Here is a 16127-nt window from a genome sequence, read left to right as displayed (position 1 = left end):
GAATTTTACTCTTGTTGTCCAGGCTGGAGTGCAATGGCATGATCTCGGCTCACTGCAACCTCTGCCTCCCAGGTTCAAGCCATTCTCCTGCCTCAGCCTCCAGAGTAGCTGGGACTACAGGCGCCCGCCACCACGCCCGGCTAATTTTTTGTATTTTTAGTAGGGACGGGGTTTCACCGTGTTGGCCAGGCTGTTTCTTGAGCTCCTGACCTCAGGTGATGCGCCCGCCTCGGCCTCCCAGAGTGCTGGGATAATAGGCATGAGCCACTGTGCTCAGCCAGGGTGATCTTTTTAAGTACTAAATTTGATCATGTCACTCCTATGTTTGAAACATTTCAAAGATTTCCTATTTCAATTGGAAAAGAATTCAGGGTCTTTTACTTTTTGCCTATAAAGTCTTGTGTGAACTTCTTTCTTCCTACCACTCTGACTTCATTTCCTATCACTCTCTTCATGCCCACTTCTTTCTATTTGGTAAGCATGCCTAACTTCTCTTCATTCTGAGGATTTTGTGTTAGATGTTCTCTCTCTGTTTGGAATGCCCTTATCCCAGATGCTTACAGGCCTGCCATCTTGTTTGCGTTTGAGCTTACATATAATTTCCTTAGAGAGAACACTTCTGGTGATCAATCTAAGGTTGCCCAGGAGGCACTGTGTATCAGATTTTTTACTTGTATCATAGCACTGCTCATTGACTGATATTTGCTTATTTGTTTCCTGTCTTCCCACTCCCAGGTCCCTCTAGAATGTAAGCTCTCTAAGAGTCATATCATTGCCTGTCTTGTTCACTTCTATGATATATCCCAGTATCCCAAGTGCTGTCCCACAGTGGGCACTCAATAACGATATTTTAATTAGTGTGTGCATATAGAGTACAGCTCAGGTAGAGTTACAAAGGCATGGCAATGATTGAAAAACATCAGTATCATCTACTCTGGAAAGGTAAATGCTGAAGTGGGATATAACGTCTTTGTATATTTAAAGTGATCTTAGTGTGAGTGTGGACTCTGAACTCTGTTCACACAATTGCAGTGTACTAGGATTCAGAGAAGCACTTCTTCGAAGTGGTAGTTTTAAGACAAATAAGAATGACTAATAAAAAAAAGTTTTTATTCAAAAAACAATCTGAGGTCAGGCGCGGTGACTCATATCTGTATTCCTAGCACTCTGGGAGGCCAATGCAGGAGGATCACCTCAGGTCAGAAGTTCAAGACTAGCCTTGCCAACATGGTGAAACCCCGTCTCTACTAAAAATACAAAAATTAGCCGGGAGTGATGGTATTCCCAGCTGCTCGGGAGGCTGAGGCAGGAAAATGGCTTGAATCTGGGAGGTAGAGGTTGCAGTGAGCAGAGATCACACCATTGCACTCCAGCCTGGGCAATAAGAGCAAGACTCTGTCTCAAAAAAAAAAAAAAAAAAAAGCAATTTGAGCACATAGATTCAAAGTGATTTGTTTCTTTTTCTTTCTTTCTTTTTTATTTTGAGACAGAGTTTCACTCTTGTTGCCCAGGCTGGAATGCAATGGCGCGGTCTCGGTTCACTGCAACCTCGGCCTCCTGGATTCAAGTGATTCTCCTGCCTCAGCCTCCCGAGTAGCTGGGATTACAGGCATGTGCCACCACGCCCAGCTAATTTTGTATTTTTAGTAGAGATGGGGTTTCTCCATGTTGGTCAGGCTGGTCTCGCACTCCCAACCTCAGGTGATCTGCCTGCCTCGGCCTCCCAAAGTGCTGGGATTACAGACATGAGCCACTCACCGTGCCTGGCTTCAAAGTGATTCGTTTCTTGGAGGTGTAGCCCTTGCAACAGCCTGCACTGAGGTTGAAAGTAAACATTGGAATGATTTAAGTGCTGAATTCTGTTTTGCAAATAAATGCTTCGTGTGTACAGACAAGAAAGGTAGGTAAACTCCAATCCTGAATTCAATTTTTAGAAAAGTTAACCTGAAGAGCCCCTTTTGTCCTTAGGTACTGGTTGCAGTTGAAGTATATAAGGTTTCACTTCACACATAAAACCTACTGGCTTGATAGTTTTCTGAGTTAATCTGAATTGGATTAAAATGAGATGTTTATAAAACCTTTCACATTTCAGGCATTTAATTAGTCTGTCATGCCATGGGAGAATTTGACACAGAACAAAATATTCAAAATACATCTTAGCAATTAATCGAAGCATATTAACTGGCAAGTTGATTTTTATTCTCTTATTTTTTAGAGGTTAAAACTTTGACAATGAACACTGATGTCAGTACTGCACAAATGAGTGATTACCTAGATTTGAAGATTTGCAACGAAAATCAATTCATTTTAGTAATCTACAAATGTTACCTTCTCTGCTGATAAAAACCATATCAATATATCTAAATAAAATGTATAGTCATTAAAGGTCATTTAAAAATTTTTCTATCCTCATTAGTGTAAAACACGCTGTTTTAATTTAGCATATATGTGCTAGTCACCCTGAATCATCCTCTTTTATTAACTAATTTTTTAAATTTAGTGTCTTCCTGTACATTTTTGTTGATTTGACAAATATTTTCTTAGAACCTACTTTAAACATGACATTAACTCATTTATTAATTCATTCACAACCCAATAAGACTTTTCTTTGTTCTAGACATACTTCTAGATACTAAAGATAGATGAACAGAATATGGCTGACTTTAAGCTACACACAATCTTGAAAGGAACTTTTTTCCCCATTTATTAGCTGTTTTTTGATTTCTTCAATGGAAAATTACGTGTTTTATTTTTAGCATGATTTGCCTTGTGTAAATTTTGTTTAGATTTTGATTTTTTTTCTCACTGTCACAGACATTTAAAAAGGGATATTCTAATATTATTAACGCTGCTATTTGTGTATCAGTGCAACAAAATTCAGTTCTGTTTTCTAGGCTAAGAATAGTCCTTTTCTGTGGATGACTAAAAGCAATCCAAATTTATCAAGAACTTCTGTTCAAATAGCTTATTTGTAGGTTAGCTGTCTAAATCAGGACACATTTCCACGTGGATGCTATATGGCAAGCATTGGTTTGGCTTTTAAGCTACTTTTAAAGCCTATGTAACCTATCCTATAATTCAGATACGTTAGTAACAGCACAGCCTTAAATCCTAGCTCCTAGAAGTGGGACGTCATTTGGAGAAGAACAAGGAAGAATCGAAGCATTTCCCAACTTTCCTATAGGGACTTTGTTAGATGTTATTTGGAAATAAAAAATAATTTTTTAGAACAGGATATCTCAAACTTTAGTGAGCATAAAAATAACTTGAGGTTTTTGTTAAAATGCAGCAGATTTTGGTTCAGTAGGCCAGAGTGAGGCCTGAGAGTCTGCGTTTCTAACGAGCATCCAGGTGATGCCGTGTTGCTGGCCCTCAGACGATACTCTGAGTGTCAAGATCTTAAATTACCTTAACTAGCCTTAAGACATTCATGCTTACTGTCCCTCTGCCCAGGCCCCCATTTGTTGATTGTTTTCTAAATTTACTATGACAAGGCAGGGCGCAATGGCTCATACCTGTAATCCCACCAGCACTTTGGGAGGCTGAAGTGGGAGGATTGCTTGAGCCCAGGAGTTCAAGACCAGCCTGGGCAACATGATAAGACCTGCTCTCTACAAACAAAACAAAACAAAACAAAACAAAAAACATTAGTTGGGTATAGTGGCACATACCTGTGATCCCAGCTACTCAGGAGGCTGAGGCAGAAGGATCACTGGAGCCCAGAGGTTCAAGGTTGAGCCATGTTCATGCCACTGCACTCCAGCTGAGCAACAGAGCAAGACACTGTCTCAAAAAATATACAAATAGATACATTTACTATAACAACCTGCCACACCCTCCTTAAAATGTTTCCTACTCCTAAACTAAGAACAAAATCACCCATCTCCACAAATAAAGCCGATTGTGGCTAGTGTTTATGGGAAAAACTACCAAATTTAAACTGCTTCATCTTGATGTGACTAGGGTCACATTAACTCTAAAAATGTAGTTTGCCTTTTTTTTTTTTTTTTTGAGACAGAGTCTTGCCTTGTCGCCCAGGCTGGAGTGCAGTGGTGCCATCTCTCCTCACTGCAACCTCCGCCTCCCAGGTTCAAGCGATTCTCCTGCCCCAGCCTCCCAAGTAGCTGGGATTACAGGCGTGCGCCTCCATACCCGACTAATTTTTACATTTTTAGTAGAGACGGGGTTTCACCATGTTGGTCAGGCTGGTCTTGAACTTCTGACCTTGTGATCCACCCACCTCGGCCTCCTAAAGTGCTGAGATTACAGGTGTGAGTCACCATGTCCAGCGTTTTTTTTTTGTTTTGTTTTGTTTTGTTTGTTTTTTTTTTTTTTTAGTTTCATGACTAAAACACCAAAAGTAATGGCAACAAAAGCCAAAGTTGACCAATGGGATCTAATTAAACTAAAGAGCTTCTGCACAGCAAAAGAAACTACCCTTAGATTAAACAGGCAACCTACAGAATGGGAGAAAATGTTTACAATCTACCCATTGGACAAAGGGCTAATATCCAGAATCTACAAAGAACTTAAACTTACAAGAAAAAATCAAAAAAGCCCCATCAAAAAGTGGGCAAAGGATATGAACAGACGCTTCTCAAAAGAAGACATTTATGCATCCAACAGACACATGAAAAAATGCTCGTCATCACTGGCCATCAGAGAAATGCAAATCAAAACCACAATGAGATACCATCTCACACCAGTTAGAATGGCGATCATTAAAAAGTCAGGAAACAACAGGTGCTGGAGAGGGTGTGGAGAATTAGGAACACTGTTACACTGTCGGTGGGACTGCAAACTAGTTCAACCATTGTGGAAGACAGTGTGGCGATTCCTCAAGGATCTAGAACTAAAAGTACCATATGACCCAGCCATCCCAGTACTGGGTATATACCCAAAGGATTATAAATCATGCTGCTATAAAGACACATGCACACGTATGTTTATTGCAGCACTATTCACAATAGCAAAGACTTGGTACCAACCCAAATGTCCATCAATGATATACTGGATTGGCCGGGCGTGGTGGCTCAAGCCTGTAATCCCAGCACTTTGGGAGGCTGAGACGGGCAGATCACAAGGTCAGGAGATCCAGACCATCCTGGCTAACACGGTGAAACCCCTTCTCTACTAAAAATACAAAAAACTAGCTGGGCGAGGTGGTGGGCGCCTGTAGTCCCAACTACTCCGGAGGCTGAGGCAGGAGAATGGCCTAAACCCGGGAGGCGGAGCTTGCAGTGAGCTGAGATCCGGCCACTGCACTCCAGCCCGGGCGACAGGACAGAGCAAGACTCGGTCTCAAAAAAAAAAAAAAAAAAAAAAGATATACTGGATTAAGAAAATGTGGCACATCCTTTTACCTCGTTGCACTTCTGAGAGCAAGATGGGTCACCAGCAGCTGTACTGGAGCCACCCACGAAAATTCGGCCAGGGCTCTCACTCTTGTCGCGTGTGTTCAAACCGGCACGGTCTGATCCGGAAATATGGCCTCAATATGTGCCGCCAGTGTTTCCATCAGTACGCAAAGGATATTGGTTTCATTAAGTTGAACTAAATGATCTTCCTTTAAAGGATTATCCAAGGCATCTACTCAATGAAAAACCATGAGAGTTCTTTGTACATAAAATAAACATTTGGAAAAAAAAAAAAGAAAATGTGGCACATATACACCATGGAATACTATGCAGCCATAAAAAAGGATGAATTCATGTCCTTTGTAGGGACATGGATGAAGCTGGAAACCATCATTCTGAGCAAACTATCTCAAGGATGGAAAACCAAACACCTCATGTTCTCACTCAAAGTTGGGAATTGAACCATGAGAACACTTGGACACAGGGTGGAGAACATCACACACTGGGGCCTATCGTGGGGTAGGGGAAGTGGGGAGGGATAGCATTAGGAGATATGCCTAATGTAAATGATGAGTTAATGGGTGCAGCACACCAACATGGCACATGTATACATACGTAAACCTGCATGTTGTGCACATGTACCCTAGAACTTAAAGTATAATAATAATTTAAAAAAAGAAAAAAGAAAAAAAAGAAAAATGCTTTAGCTAAATGGCATCTTCAGCTGTGGGAATTGGGGATGTTATGTGAAGATAAAAAACAAAACACTCCCAGAGGGTGTTGAGGAAGGGATGTTTTTGATCCAAGGACTGCCATGAAGCCCTACTTGGAGGTGTGCCTCAGGACTCAATGCCCCTAAGTTATTTCTTCATCTTACAGAGACTTTTCTTTCTCTTCTCGTGGACTGACAAGGCCTTTGAGACAACATATTAACTACTTACACATTACTAAGTTCTATTTGAAACAACTAATGTTTATCAAGTACCTACTTTGTACAAGGCATGTGATAAATTGTTGGATGTGTATAAATAAGCTCTTGGGAAGTTTATGGTTCAATGGGGCTGTACTTTTACGTAATTATTTCCTTAGAGGAAACTGAATTCTGCACGTGTCCTAGTTAACTCTGTTATTGCCTAATATACTTACACAAAGCTACCTGTGAACTTGGGAAAGTCGACATCTTTGAGAGCTTTTGTTTTCAAACCTCTAGAGCCTTGCAGCTTGAGTACTAGGTTTAAAGAACATCACTTCTACGTGATATTCTTTGCATCTCCCCCTTACCCAGGCTAGTCTTCATGAACCTAATCTACATTGCTACTCCTGCTTTTTTGTTAGATTTATTCATTCTTTTTTATTTTTTATTTTTGAGATGGAGTTTCGCTCTTGTTACTCAGACTGGAGTGCAATGGCGCTATCTCTGGCTCACCACAACCTCTGCCTCCTGGGTTCAAGCAATTCCCCTCCTCAGCCTCCCGAGTAGCTGGGATTACAGGCATGTGCCACCATACCCGGCTAATTTTGTATTTTTAGTAGAGGCGGAGTTTCTCCATGTTGGTCAGGGTGGTCCTGAACTCCCAACCTTAGGTGATCCGCCTGCCTCCGCCTCCCAAAGTGCTGGGATTACAGGCGTGAGCCACAGCACCCAGCAGAAGTATTCATTCTTAACAAAGTAAACTCTTATATTGTACTGTATCCGTCCTGTGTCAATATCTGCTCAACTCCTTTGAAATCTCAAATTTGAATTTATTAAAGTGGGTCAAAAATTGATGCCCCAATGTAGTCTACAGATGTTTTTTTCTGTGTTTGACCATTACAGCATTAACTTATGAAGAATAAGAATGAGAATTAAGGGGAGGCTGGGAGAGGAGCAGAAGGTGGAGGAGAAAAGAATGAAAAGAAAAGGAAGTTGGAATAGATTTAGGCGTTGTCAAGTTTATCACATACCACAGGCCCCACTATTGTCGTAAGTGTGGACTCTTTACCTGTTACTGGCTACCTTAAGGCATTTGAGTTACCCATTCTCTGTACTTACTGTATACACTCTGTAATAGAAGGGGATAAACCGTAAACTAATTTGTTCCCTCATTTCTTTGGTACTTTTTTTTTTTTTTTTATGAAATGGAGTCTCCCTCTATCGCCCAGGCTTGAGTACAGTGGCGCCATCTCAGCTCACTCCAACTTTGTCTCCTGGGTTCAAGCAATTCTCCTGCCTCAGCCTCCAGAGTAGCTGGGATTACAGGCATGTGCCACCACATCGGGCTAATTTTTGTATTTTTAGTAGAGACAGGGTTTCACCATGTTGGCTAGGCTGGTCTCCAACTCCTGACCTCAGGTGATCTGCCCACCTCGGCCTCCAAAAGTGCTGGGATTACAGGCGTGAGCCACTGTGCCCGGACGTTCTCTGGTACTTTTTAAATTCGGACCCTGTCTCATTCTGGTGTCACTATATATGTCATGTCCACGAGAAAAGACATATATAGTGTCATATCTTTCCAGCAACATCCTCAGACTAACATCTGGAATAACATTTGACCACATATCTGGGTGCCATGGCCCAGCCAAGTTGACACATAAAATTAACCACTACAGGAATAGTTATCAAAAGCAATCATGTTCTATTTCAAAAAACTATGGAAAGTTGCCTTCATGCATAAAAATTATCTTTATATTCCCCAGGACTGATCTGATTACAATGGTTTGATCGTGTTGCTCAATGTGACTTTTTAACCTAGATCCTATTCTCTGTGGCCGTATAACCAGGAATTATCACGCTTTACGAGTCTGTGTAGAGTAGGCTGTGAGGTGGAGATGGAAGAAGAGGGTAATGTAGTCTTTTTTGGAGACATTAATAGATATTTATTGCATTATAAAGGATTTTATTCCAGTACCTTTAGAAGTCTTCACTCTGAAATTACTAAAAACACTTAAAAATTGTCTAAACTTACATTTTATGTGATAAAACTACAAAATAATCCTTTAACAGAAGCACTCACTTTCATTTTGCATAAATATTTCTGTATTGAATAATGTTTAACAATTTTAAATTTCTTTCATGTGTAGAAGTTCATGAGACATTTGTGGGCTGAGCAGTCCCTTGGTTGTTCTGTATTCACCTTATTTGCGATTTTGCCACTTAGAAATTATTTATTCTTTAAACTTGCAAGAAATGAGAGAAATGGGCCGGGCACAGTGGCTCATGCCTGTAATCTCCACACTTTGGGAAGCCGAGGGGGGCGGATCACCTGAGGTTAGGAGTTTGAGATCAGCCTGGTCAACATGGTGAAACCCATCTCTACTACATATACAAAATTAGCTGGGTGTGGTGGCACATGCCTGTAATCCCAGCTACTCCGGTGATTGAGGCAGGAGAATCACTTGAACCCGGGAGGCGGAGGTTGCAGTGAACCGAGATCGTGCCACTGCACTCCAGCCTGGGCAACAAGAGCGAAACTCCATCTCAAGGGGAAAAAAAAAAGTTCACTTTTTTGTGGTAGTGGTTTTATACTACCACACAGTTCCTGTGTTCCAACAATTTTCCTTTGTAGCGTTTTTGTGGTAGTGGTTTTATACTACCACAGGGTTCCTGAGTTCCAACAATTTTCCTTTGTAGCGTTATTGATACAGTTTTGCTCAAACAAATTAATGTTTCTGCTTTGACTAATTCATTTGTGGAAACATCAAGTTCACACCCTTTGGAAGGACAGAATACAGGACAGTGGAAGTAAGGGAGATGGCTTTAAGAAAATAGTATAGCACATAAATACCTATGCACTGGTATATTAAGTCTTTATTTATTTATTTATTTATTTTATTTTTATTTTTATTTTTTTGAGATGGAGTCTCGCTCTGTCGCCCAGGTTGGAGGGATGGTCTCGATCTCCTGACCTCGTGATCCACCAGCCTCCCAAAGTGCTGGGATTACAGGTGTGAGCCACCGCACCCGGCACCTAATATTTTCATTTCTATGTTTACACAGGAATGATAACACATTTGGCCTACCAGAAAATGAGGAAAACTTTTTCTGTCAATCTTTAATATGGGAAGAATACTTTTATGTAATTGACTTAATGTAAATTGACATCATAGGACATGGGGAAGAAAGGATGTTTTGAAGATGGAAGGTAATTACTACTATTTTTTAAACGGCTATAATTTCTACTTCCCTACTTATCAGGCTTAATTAATAACTGTGTTCATGGTGCTCTCTGATTTGTAGTTTATGGTATGTACTATATAAATGCTGTGAATTTGCCAGTGACTTTATTTCAAATTGCTATTTGAAGTTTTAATTTTTTTTCCTTTTTTCAGACGTAGTCTCGCTCTGTTGCCCAGGCTGGAGCGCAGTGGCATGATCTCGGTTCACTGCAACCTCCACCTCCTGGGTTCAAGAGATTCTCCTGCCTCAGCTTCCAGAGTAGGTGGAATTACAGGTGCTTGCCACCACGCATGGCTAATTTTTGTATTTTTAGTAGAGACAGAATTTCACCATTTTGACCAGGCTGCTCTCAAACTCCTGATCTCAGGTGATCTGCCTGCATCAGCCTCCCAAAGTGCTGGGATTGTAGGCATGAGCCGCCTTGCCGGCTTCAAGTTTTAAATTTTTATTCCAATTAGAATAGAGTTGACCGGGCACAGTGGCTCACACATGTAATCCCAGCACTTTGGGAGGCCGAGGTGGGTGGATCACGAGGTCAGGAGACTGAGACCATCCTGGCTAACATGGTGAAACCTCGTCTCTACTAAAAATATAAAACATTAGCCGGGCGTGGTGGCGGGCGCCTGTAGTCCCAGCTACTTGGGAGACTGAGGCGGGAGAGTGGCTTGAACCTGGGAGGCGGAGCTTGCAGTGAGCCGAGATCGTGCCACCGCATTGCAGCCTGGGCGACAGAGCAAAACTGTCTCAAAAAAAAAAAAAAAAAAAAGAAAAGAAAATATTAATATACCAATGTAGCTACAATGTTATGTTTAAAAGTAAAATGTTAACACATTCCTTATATTATGTCGTATATAATATATAAGACAATATACATATTATAAGGAATGTGTTAACATTTTACTTTTAAACATAATCTACAAAATTAACAAATATATAAACATAATATGAATAACAATATATAATATATATTACATATTATATATATAAATAACAAAAAATATATATATTTAGAGAGAGAGAGACAAGGTCTTACTATGTTGCCCAAGCTGATCTCAAACTTCTGACTTCAAGCAATCCTCTTGCCTCAGCCTCCCAAAGTGCTGGGATTGCAGGTATAAGACAACACATACAAGGTTTTGATTATATTAAAGCTCTTTTTTCTCAATTTAACTATTAATTTCACATTGAACAGTAATGGCCTATCACTTTTTAGTTCCACAATACTTTATAGGTTTTTGTAGAGTGAATGCTTTGGTTTTGCCTGCTCAGCTTCCTCTCTAATTTCAAGAAAACAGAAATAAAACCCTTTGTCTACACGTTACCAAAATTTAAAAACTAATTAATAATAGCTATTATTTTGTAGTTCTTTAACATTAAATTTTTCCATGTCAAAAATAATTTTCTGCAACAATAACCCTTCCCTTCTATAACATCAGATATTCTTTTATGATCAAATTTTTTCATGATCAATTATAATTTACATTTTATAAATAAAGTCCATGTTGATGTCAAAGTCATGCTCTGTACAAATATTTGGGATTATATCATCAGGAAATGCAACGTATTTTTATGTTTCTCTATCTGTAATACAAAACAGTGGTAACATTTGGAAAATAATCTAGTTCTTAACAGATGTAGTGTAAGTTAAATGAGTGTATATTACATATAGAGTCAACTCTTGATCCACATAGGTTTGAACTATATAGATCCACTTACATGTGGATTTTCTTTTGCCTCTGCCATCCTGAGACAGCAAGACCAAGCCCTCCTTGTCCTTCTCCTCAGTCTACTCAATGCAAAGATGATGAGGATGAAGATCTTTATGACGACCCACTTCCACTTAATAAATAGTAAATATGTTTTCTCTTCTTTATGATTTCTTTCTCCTTCCTTCTTTTCTTTTTTCTTTTCTTTTCTTTTTGTTTCGTTTCATTTTGTTTTGTTTCTTTTTTTCAGATAGGGCCTCACTCTGTCATCCAGGCTAGAGTCCAGTTACCTGACCACGGCTTACCACAGCCTTGACCTTCTGGGCTCATGTGATCCTCCCACCTCAGCCTTCCGTGTAGCTGGGACTACAGGCAAGCACCACCACGCCCAGCTAATTTTTGTATTTTTTGTAGAGACAGGATTTGACCATGTTGCCCAGGCTGATCTTGAACTCCTGAGCTCAAGCAATTCACCTGCCTTGGCCTCCCAAAGTGCTAGGATTACAGGTGTGAGCCACCACGCCCAGTTTCTTTATACTTTTCATTTTTATTTATTTTTGTGAGGTGAAGTCTCGCTCTTTCACCCAGGCTGGAGTACAGTGGTGCGATCTCAGCTCACTGCAACCTCCACCTCCAGAATTCAAGTGATTCTTCTGCCTCAGCTCCCTGATACAGGCATGCACCACCACATCTGGCTAATTTTAGTATTTTTAGTAGAGATGGGGTTTCACCATGTTGGCCGGGCTGGTCTCGAACTCCTGACCTTGTGATCTGCCCACCTCGGCCTCCTAAAGTGCTGGAATTACAGGTGTGAGCCACCACTCCCAGCCTTTATGCTTTTTTTAAATAACATTTTCTTTTCTCTTGCTTACTTTATTGTAATAGTACAGTATATAATACACATAACATGCAAAATATGTGGTAATTAACTGTTTATGTTATCAGTAAGGCTTCTGATCAACAGTAGGCTTAGTAAGTAAGTGTTGGGAAAGTTAAAAATTGAGGATTTTTGGCCGGGCGCGGTGGCTCAAGCCTGTAATCCCAGCACTTTGGGAAGCCGAGACGGGCGGATCACAAGGTCAGGAGATCGAGACCACCCTGGCTAAGACGGTGAAACCCCATCTCTACTAAAAACTACAAAAAACTAGCCGGGCGAGATGGCGGGCGCCTGTAGTCCCAGCTACTCGGGAGGCTGAGGCAGGAGAATGGCGTAAACCAGGGAGGCGGAGCTTGTAGTGAGCTGAGATCCGGCCACTGCACTCCAGCCTGGGCGACAGAGTGAGACTCCGTCTCAAAAAAAAAAAAAAAAAAAAAAAAAAAAAATTGAGGATTTTCAACTATGTTGTGGGAGTTTTGGTGTGCCTAACCCCCACGCTGTTCAAGAGTTATATATATATATACAGATATAGATATATATATAAGTTTTGTATATAGTCATATATATATATATATATATATATATATATATATATATATATATAGAGGTAAGTAAGACTATGATACCTTATCTCTTTGTTTAGATGTTATTCAGAGGATTGTCTTCTGTTTTGTTTTGACTCTTTCAGTCCTGTTGTGTTACGTTATTTTCAATTACAAATTGCACTGCTTTAGACCTTTTGAGATCTAAATTTTAAAATGTATGTTAAAAATATGACAGCAAATTTATACTCAACCTAACACCACATAATTTCAAAGGCTGGCATTTCTATTCTGGAGCCAGTGGATTATTTTTGTTAATAAGAGGGATAAAAGGAAGCCAGAATACATATGCCTTTTTTTTTTTTTGGAGACAGAGTCTCACTCTGTCATCCAGGCTGGAGTCCCAGTGGCGCAATCTCAGCTCACTGCAACCTCTGCCTCCTGGGTTCAAGCAATTCTCCTGCCTCAGCCTCCGGAGTAGCTGGGACTACAGGTGCACGCCACCATGCCCGGCTAATTTTATGTATTTTAGAACAAAATATGCCGTGCTGCCCAGGCTGGTCTCGAACTCCTGAGCTCAGGCAATCTGCCTGCCTCAGCCTCCCAAACTGCTGGGATTACAAGCGTGAGCCACCATGCCCAACAGATATGCCTTTTTGTTTTTTTAATTAAATGTTCAAACTTTAAATTTCAATATACCTTCTTTTACAGAGATGATGGATTTTCAGGTCTTCCTTTAATTTAATTAGTTGAAAATAGAAAAGTTAATTACATTATAACTTTGCTTGATTATAAGACTTTCATAATACTGACAGTAGGGAAAAAAAAGCAGTTTTTTTTTTGTTTGTTTTGTTTTTACAATAGGTAAGCTGATTTAGTCAATGGCATCCCAGAAGGGATTTTGTGGTAGTGTTTTAGATGACATTAACCTAGCTCTATAAACTTGTTATCTAAAGCATACAGAGACTAATAAAATATTTTTTAACTTAAAATAAACAATCTTTTTTCTTTCTGATTTAATTGTCTCCTGGTAAAGCAAAACTTCTTACACACCATGACTTCTTTTAATTTTTTATTTTTATTTATTTATTTATTTATTTTTTGAGACGGAGTCTCGCTGTGTCACCCAGGCTGGAGTGCAGTGACACAATCTCGGATCACTGCAAGTTCTGCCTCCTGGGTTCACGCCATTCTCCTGCCTCAGCCTACCAAGCAGCTGGGACTACAGGCGCCCTCCACCATGCCCGGCTAATTTTTTGCATTTTTAGTAGAGATGGGTTTCACCATGTTAGCCAGGATGGTCTTGATCTCCTGACCTCGTGATCAGCCTGATCAGCCTGCCTCAGCTTCCCAAAGTGCTGCGATTACAGGTGTGAGCCACCGCGCCCAGCCAAATAAGCACTCCACGACCTCCATCTTTCACAAGCAGCCCTTAGAAGGCTTCAAAGGGCAATGAGATTGTGAATAGACTTTCTTATTATGTGCATATAATCAAGAACACATAGGCTGGGCGCGGTGGCTCGCGCCTGTAATCCCAGCACTTTGGGAGACGGAGGCGGGTGGATCACCTGAGGTCAGGAGTTCAAGACCAGCCCGGTCAACATTGTGAGATCCCATTTTTACTAAAAATACAAAAATTAGCTGGGCATGGTGGTGGGTGCCTGTAATCCCAGCTACTTGGGAGGTTGAGGCAGGAGAATCACTTGAACCTGGGAGGTGGAGGTTGTAGTGAGCGGAGATCATGCCTCTGCGCTCCAGCCTGGGCGAAAGAATAAGACTCCTTCAGAAAAAAAAAAAAAAAAAAAAAAAAAGGAACATAAGAATTATCAAGCCAGTGTGGCAGCACATGCCTATGGTCTCAGCTACTAGGAAGGCTGAGGTGGGAGGATCAGTTGAACCCTGGAGGTTGAGGCTGCAGTGAGCTGTGATTTTGCCACTGCATTCCAGCCCAGACCTTGTTTCAAAAAAGAAAAAAAAAAAAAGGAAGGAATAAAATTGAGGTTCGTGTTGAGCACATATGAAGGTTGCTCCATAAATATACAGGATATTTCCAAAAGTTGTGGTCCAAAAATTCATTAGTTAAGACATACTTGAAACACGAAAGACATTTTCCACATTGAAACAATGCAATTAATCAGCAAAGTAATGACTTTTTCTTGATCCTCGTACTCCCTAACTGTGTTACTTTTTATCTTATTATTCACCTACTTTTTTTGTAATCCTCACATTATGGGTATTCAATGACATTGCACTTTTGAATTCTTTTGCTTACTGCTTTTCCTTTCTCTTTCCATCTCCTCTTCCAAGTTTCTTAATCCTGAGTCCATTTTTAGGGCAGGTCCTCTGTCTCCTCTCTCTCACCTGATTTGGTGTTATCTGTATGTTAAAGATTTGCAAATTTCTCTTCCTTTAGATAAGATTCCTATCACACAATTCAAACCCTCCCCACCTGGCTGCTCAAGTATTACTTAAAACTTTAACCAGCTGAAAGGGACATGAGTCCAGATCTGAAAAAATCTAGCAGGAGACTTATAGAGAGGGAGTAAACTCACTGTTTTGGAAGGACAGCAAGCAGCATAGTTTGTCTGAAGTGTGGTGAGAGGCTAGTGGAAGAACATAAGACGAAGCAGGAATGTGGAGCCACATTATTTAGGGTCTGATAGGCTGTAGATTTTAAGTCTTGGGTTCTTATTCTAAGTATGGAGGGTTGTGAGCATGAAAGTGACAAGTCTTATTCTAAGTATGGAGGGTTGTGAGCATGAAAGTGACAAGTTTATAAATATTTATTATTTATTTTTATTTTAATTATTTATTTATTTTTTTGAGAGAGAGTCTTACTTTGTCGCCTGGGCTGGAGTGCGGTGGTGTGATCTCGGCTCACAGCAACCTTCACCTCCCAGGTTCAAGCGATTCTCCTGCCTCAGCCCCTCTATACAGGCATGGACCACCACATCTGGCTAATTTTTGTATTTTTAGTAAAGACTGGGTTTCACCCTGTTGGCCAGGCTGGTCTCGAACTCCTGACCTCAAGTGATCTGCCCGCCTTGACCTCCCAAAGTTTTGTGATTACAGGTGTGAACTACCGTGCCGGGCCTGACAGGTTTTAAAATAATCACTCTGACTGCTGGGTGAAAAATAGACAGCAGGAAAGGCTAGGACAAAAGCAGGAAGAACAGCTAGGTTGGCGGTGATTGGCAAAAGACTAGGAATGAATGAATAGTAGGAGACGGAGCTAGTCTACAAATGCCTATTTAAGCCATAATATGGCTGGAACTGTTTAACTTATAACGAGAAGTATTATTTCTATAATAGTAATTAAATAAAATGAAAAAGCAATGCCATTTAATATAACTTCTTTTTGATCCTCAGTTTTGATGCTGGTATTTGAAGAAAAGCTGGTTTTATTAAAAGAAGATTTAGAGTTAGATGGAGATTTATAAAATGTCTTATGGAAATTCTGAGTACTTTCTTTTTGTCTCAGACCATTTT

The 16127-nt window shown here is 40.3% G+C and overlaps 1 pseudogene; it reads left to right on the top strand.

Moving 5' to 3' along the window:
• The first annotated feature begins 5386 nt into the window (after positions 1-5386).
• Positions 5387-5557, top strand: LOC115896534 (annotated as a pseudogene).
• Positions 5558-16127: the final 10570 nt, after the last annotated feature.

Source organism: Rhinopithecus roxellana, chromosome 1 (assembly GCF_007565055.1).
Source record: "Rhinopithecus roxellana isolate Shanxi Qingling chromosome 1, ASM756505v1, whole genome shotgun sequence".
In the NCBI taxonomy this organism is placed as follows: Eukaryota; Metazoa; Chordata; class Mammalia; order Primates; family Cercopithecidae; genus Rhinopithecus; species Rhinopithecus roxellana.
The sequence above is the reverse complement of the archived record's forward strand: the minus strand, read 5'-3'. Positions and strand labels throughout refer to the sequence as shown.